The 6,000-nt window shown below is 48.9% G+C and overlaps 1 long non-coding RNA gene across 1 annotated transcript in view; it reads right to left on the reverse strand.

The window, feature by feature from the left end:
- Positions 1–5,685, reverse strand: part of LOC129737433 (uncharacterized) — a 34,581-nt gene extending 28,896 nt beyond the window's left edge. Inside the window, exon 1 of the long non-coding RNA XR_008735285.1 lies at positions 5,514–5,685. This is a non-coding gene — a long non-coding RNA (uncharacterized LOC129737433). The remainder of the gene's footprint in view (positions 1–5,513) is intronic.
- Positions 5,686–6,000: the final 315 nt, after the last annotated feature.

The following is a 6,000-nucleotide window of genomic DNA, read 5'->3' on the forward strand; positions in this document are numbered from 1 at the left end:
CAAAGCTGTGACAGCTCACACATAACAGCTAAAAACAACAGGGGGGAGGAAAACGGTGTAAAAAGCACAGTTTAGCTTTGTCCCTCAAGTCATGTACTTCGGTAAGTAGTTCAAGACAGCCTCCTCCAGTTTCTGCAGAGGGAAAAAAAAAAAAAAAGCAGAGGGAAATGATGTGTGCAAATACCTATGTATTATCTGTCTCACAGACTTCACGTGATCACAGTAGCACCCTGAAGTGGGAAAGTGAGCTCAGTGATGAAGATGGAGGGAGAGGCACTACCTCTGCCCAGCCCAGGATGAACACTCACAGGGGAAGGGACAAAAATGCAGGAGAATTAATGAAGAGTAAAATACTGTTTTAATGTACAGCTTCACTTGTTCCTATTGACAAAAAAAATTTCGTGCATTTTTTGGGGGTTGTTCCTAAGTAGATAATTTTTGCATTGAGAAATGTTTCTATAAAATTGACTTTTAGGGTCTGTCTAGACTCAGAAACATTTCTAGCTTGTTTTACAGCAGACTCTGCCTAAATGATTTCTAAATTGGTTAAAATCATCATATAGATTTCAAATAGTCTAAAGCCAGCAGACAATTTTTTTCCTGCACTAAATTCAAGGTAACTTTGAAAAATCCATTACACTAATGCAAAAAAACCATTCAGATTGCCTGTAGTACTGTTGTGCTGGTTTTGGCTGGGACAGAGTTAATTCCCTTCACCATAGCTGGTACTGGGCTGTGGTTGGATCCTGCTGGAGCAGCGCTGCTGACACAGGGGTGTCTTCGCTATTGCTGAGCAGGGCTGGCACAGAGCCAGCCAGTGGGCTGGGGGGCACAAGGAGCTGGGAGGGGGCACAGCCGGGGCAGGTGACCCCAGCTGACCCAAGGGGTATCCCATGCCATATGGTGTCATGCTTGGTATATAAAGCTGGGAGAGAAGAAGGAATGTGGGGACATTTGCAGTGATGGCATCTGTCTTCCCCAGGCACCGTCATGCGTGCTGGAGCCCGGCCGTCCTGGGGATGGCTGAGCACCGCCTGCCCATGGCAGGTGCTGGATGAACGCCTTGGGCTGCTCTGCCTGCCTGCGGCTCTGGCTTTACCTGTTAAACCGTCTTTATCTCAACCCATAACTTTTCTCACTTTTACTCTTCCGATTCTCTCCCCCATCCCACTGTGAGGGGAGGGAGAGAGGGAGGGAGCTGCTGTTATGGGGCTTAGTTGCCAGCTGGGGTTAAACCTTAGCACTTGTTTATTTCCATAACTTCTACATCCATTTAGGCAAGAGGAAAACAACTACAACTGCTCTGCTAACTTTGTGAACCAGGTGATTCAGGTTTAGGATTGCAAAAACAACGGGGGCTCTGGGAAAGCATTGAATACTTAAAAATAACAAACACTTGAGTTGAGCCACAGAAAAGATTAATTTGATATCATATTTGTTCGTGGAGCAGACTTGTGTCCCCTCCTCATTCACACTTAACTGGCAAAGGCCAAGAAATTTGAAGTCAAGAAAGACAAAGTCACTCTAAGGGAAGTAATCAGACAATAACTAATGAGCAAAAAGAAGATTACGTGAAAACAAGCCAGTCTGAGCTTGCATTTTAGGGCACATGTTCTTTTCCAACCTCATGATCAGGATTTATATCCAACAGCTTAAGCCTGGGATTTTGATGAAGAGAGAGAGATAGAGTGAATGGATACTTGTAATTCAGACTATATCTTGGGACCAATTAATGCAGCAACAAAGTACTCCAAGGATGAGATCTGTCATCAGGTGACAGCATTGTTGTGAGGGGAGGTGGAGTTACTTTCAACCCACCTTTGCTCCTGCCCTGAGGTAGATGCAAATGTAGTAAAGAGGAACACTAAGACCTGATCTGTGACGAATCAAGAAGACCCATGGGCCCAACATCCCCAAAGTCCTTCTTCTCCTCCCCCCAGGTGAATATGCTGAGCATGACACCATACGGTATGGGACATCCCTTGGGTCGGCTGGGGTCAGCTGTCCCGGCTGTGCCCCCTTCCCAACTCCTTGTTCCCCCCCAGCCCACTCGCTGGTGGGGCAGGGTGAGGAGCAGGAAAGGCCGTGGCTCTGTGCCAGCCCTGCTCAGCAATAAGGAAAACTTCTCTGAATTATTAGCACTGTTTTCAGCAGAAATCCAAACACAGCCCCACACTACTGTGAAGAAAATGAACTCTATCCTAGCCAGAACCAGCACCTTCTCCACCCCTTATTCCATACCATTTATGCCATGCTTGGATCCCACACTATCCAATGCGTTCTCATGACGCCACCGCCCCCCCCTCCCATCCTTTGATACAATACACAGGTATCATTCCCTTAGTCCATGGGCCACCCCTGTACAATGTCCATACATGTCCACTGAGCCCATTTAGTCCGTGACTTTGGGCTCCACTCGTTACAGTGTCGTTCAGGACAGGAGAGGTGGTTGTGTCGAGTTACTGGGCACCAAAGCCACCGCAGGTGGGTCACTGCTGCACTTGCGCTGCTTCTTGTGGGGCTTGTCCTCCAATGGTTCAGTGGTTCCTGCTACAGTAATCCCTATAACATGCGACTGCAACCATGGCTTACAACAATTTAAAGGTATCTCCGTTACAATCTCCACTCCTGGTGCCTTTGGACCAGACCATCGGGTTTAACATTGCAATGAACTCCTCATCTTGCTGCCCTGCTCCAGCTTGGCCTTACCCGCAGACTGCAGTCCCTTAGGGGCATACCTGCTCCAAGTGCAGCCTTACCTATGGGCCACAGCCTCACCAGGGCTACGGCTGCTGCAGCAGAGACTTAGCCACAGACGCTCTGAGGCGCGCCTGCTCCAGCGTGGCCTTACCCGTGGGCCACAATGCCTTCAGAGACAGACCTGCTCCAGCCTGGTAGCCTTACCCACAGCCACAGTCCCTTCAGAAGCCAACCTGCTCCAACATGGCATTACCCATGGCTGCAGTGCCTCCAGGGCTGTACCTGCCCTCTTGTGGGTTTGTCCATGGCCACCTTCTTTGAGATGCTCCAGCATGATCTCGTGCACAGCCACTGATTGATGCTTCAAGGTGCACCTGCTGCAGCACGGACTTGTCCACAGCCACAGATGCTTCGGGGTGCACCTTCTCTGGCGTGGACTTGTCCTCGGGCCGCAGTCCCTTCAGAGGTATACCTGCTGCAGCACAGCCACCACCACAGCCACAGGTGCTTTGAGATGTACTTGCTCTGGCGGGGGCTTATCCACAGCCACAGACGCTTTGGGGTGTCCCGCTCCCATGTGGACTCACCCACAGGTCACGGTCCCTTTGACTGGAGCTCACAGTGGAGTCCCAGCCTGTCCAGTACAGCAGCACAGGAACAGCAGCAATGCCCTGGCCCTCTACCAGCCCAGTCACATCGCCATTGCCGTTATCAGACTGTTCCCAGGCGCAGCACAGGGAGATGATAAGCAGTACAGCATGACAGCAAGCAGCGAAAGCAAGAAGCAGCCGCTAACGAGCACCAGGCTCTAACACACAGTAAGGCACGCAAGCCCCAAGGCAAGCACAGGAGCCTGCCAAGTAATAGCTAAACAGCAATAACAGCTATACATTCAATCTAGCACATTCCAATCAAACCTGTCATTATCTTGAGCCCTTCAAGTCTCACGCTGGGTGTTAAAAGGACTGTCATGGTTTAACCCCAGCTGACAACTAAGCCCCACACAGCTGCTCGCTCACTCCCCCCGTGTCAGGATGGGGGAGAGAACTGGAAGAGTAAAAGTAGAGAAATCCCGTGGGCTGAGAAAAAGACGGTTTAACAGGTAAAGCCAGAGCCGCAGGCAGGCAGAGCAGCCCAAGGCGTTCATCCAGCACCTGCCATGGGCAGGCGGTGCTCAGCCATCCCCAGGACGGCCGGGCTCCAGCACGCATGACGGTGCCTGGGGAAGACAGATGCCATCACTGCAAATGTCCCCACATTCCTTCTTCTCCCCCAGCTTTATACGCTGAGCATGACGCCATACGGTGTGGGACATCTCCTGGGTCAGCTGGGGTCACCTGCCCCGGCTGTGCCCCCTCCCAGCTCCTTGTGCCCCCCAGCCCACTGGCTGGCTCTGTGCCAGCCCTGCTCAGCAATAGCGAAGACACCCCTGTGTCAGCAGCGCTGCTCCAGCAGGATCCAACCACAGCCCAGTACCAGCCACGGTGAAGGGAATTAACTCTGTCCCAGCCAAAACCAGCACAAGATAAGGAGTATTGACTCACTAAGTCATGAATGAAGGTCATCTTGCTCGTTCCAAGAGTCTCACAATAACCCTTCACAGTTTCAGAAACAAGTCAGAAAAAAGTCTACGTAGGAAGTTTGAGACTTAGAGCTTAGAAGTGTGAATGTCACAGAGAAAGGCACATAAATCTCATAGGGCATAAAAGTTCTGAAAACTGGGAAATCACTTGACAGTAAGTCATTACTCCGTATTTTTTAAACCGTCTACAAAATAAGTCACAAGTTTATGGATCTACTTTGCACATAGTCTCACAGAAACCAAGATGACCTCATTGTTTAGACACTGTGCATAAACACTTCCCTGAGGTGAGATTACAGGCTGGCTCATAGTAAAAAATGTTTTTGTCTTTTGCTAAATCTGAGGCTTGAGAACTGTGTTCTAGTTCACCAGGTTCAGTTGCCGTCCACACTGTCCCTGTTACAGCACCAGTCCCTGGTGCTTCTCAGAAACACAGATGCACACCCCTCTGCAAGACACTGCCTCTGCTTTGTGATTAGCAGATATCCAAGTTCACCAGGACAAACTGCAAGCTCAAGCTAAAAAGTCCCATGGAAGATGAAGATATAATGGGAAACAAAAAGTCCAGATTCTCCCGATGCTGGATCTGGGGGTGGCAATCCACTGGTGCCCTGACTTCCCATGAACACCCCAGCATGCAGAAGCAATACTCTGCAGAGTAAAGATATAAGTAGAGATGTACCAAATGGCTTTAGAGTTTAGCAGAGCTACTCAAGTCACAGCAAAACCCGTTCATTATACAGGGTTGGCTGACCTGTCCCCTTCATCTCTGCACTTCGCTTTAACTCCACAAAGCCTAAAAGAGCATTTCACTGATCTTAACAGAAATACTAGTCATCTTAATGCTCCAATACCCTCTGGCCACATCTCACTGAGACATTTTCAGTTGCGTCCTGACTGGCTATTGTTCAAAACAAAGAGTTTAATCTGCGGGAAAGCAAAGACGTAAAAAGTGAACTTAAAGTAAATGTCATCTTCTCAACTATACAGTTCAGCCTCTTTGTAATCTGTGCTGCATAAATCCTGTTAGGCATCAGAGAACCTGCAACCACATTTATCATCGGGACTTAAGTCAACATAAAAACATGTTTCACATCCCCCAAACAGGCTAAGTAAAATTATATTTGTTGTTGAACACTGCCTTCGTGACATTTAGAGTTACAATCTCCAGCAGACAGAAGAGACAGAAACGTACCCTTATTACACAACGTGGAAACATTCAGTGTTTTACCTGGACTTCACACAAGGCCTGAATGCAGCTTGATTGATCTCACTCAAACACATACAGAGTATCTTCAGGTCAAGCTGCTCTTGCCCTACAGTGTAGCAGCCTACTTACAAGTGCAGATCACTGTTGTAAACCCATGGGACTTTTTATCTCACACAACACTGCAAGATGCTCAGTTACAGAACTCAAGGGGTGTAACGAAGCCAGGCACATTTTGTTAAGTTATCTACTGGCTTAGGATACAGCCCAGAGAGCCACATGTATTTACGTTAGGCTCTAAGCTCCCGGTCCCAAAGATATCCCCTGAAACCACAGATAACTTCAGCGCTTGCAATTAAGCATGAGTTTCTGGAGCACCTCCTGTGGCTCTGCACTCAGTGGGCTGAAGCTCTGGAGGAGACAGACTACACATAGGCTTTGGCTCCCACTGCCTGTGATCAAGACTCCCATGGCTCCTACAAGCTAAGCACTTGTGGCACTTAAATAACTG

Source organism: Falco cherrug, chromosome 15, assembly GCF_023634085.1.
Source record: "Falco cherrug isolate bFalChe1 chromosome 15, bFalChe1.pri, whole genome shotgun sequence".
Taxonomy (NCBI): Eukaryota; Metazoa; Chordata; class Aves; order Falconiformes; family Falconidae; genus Falco; species Falco cherrug.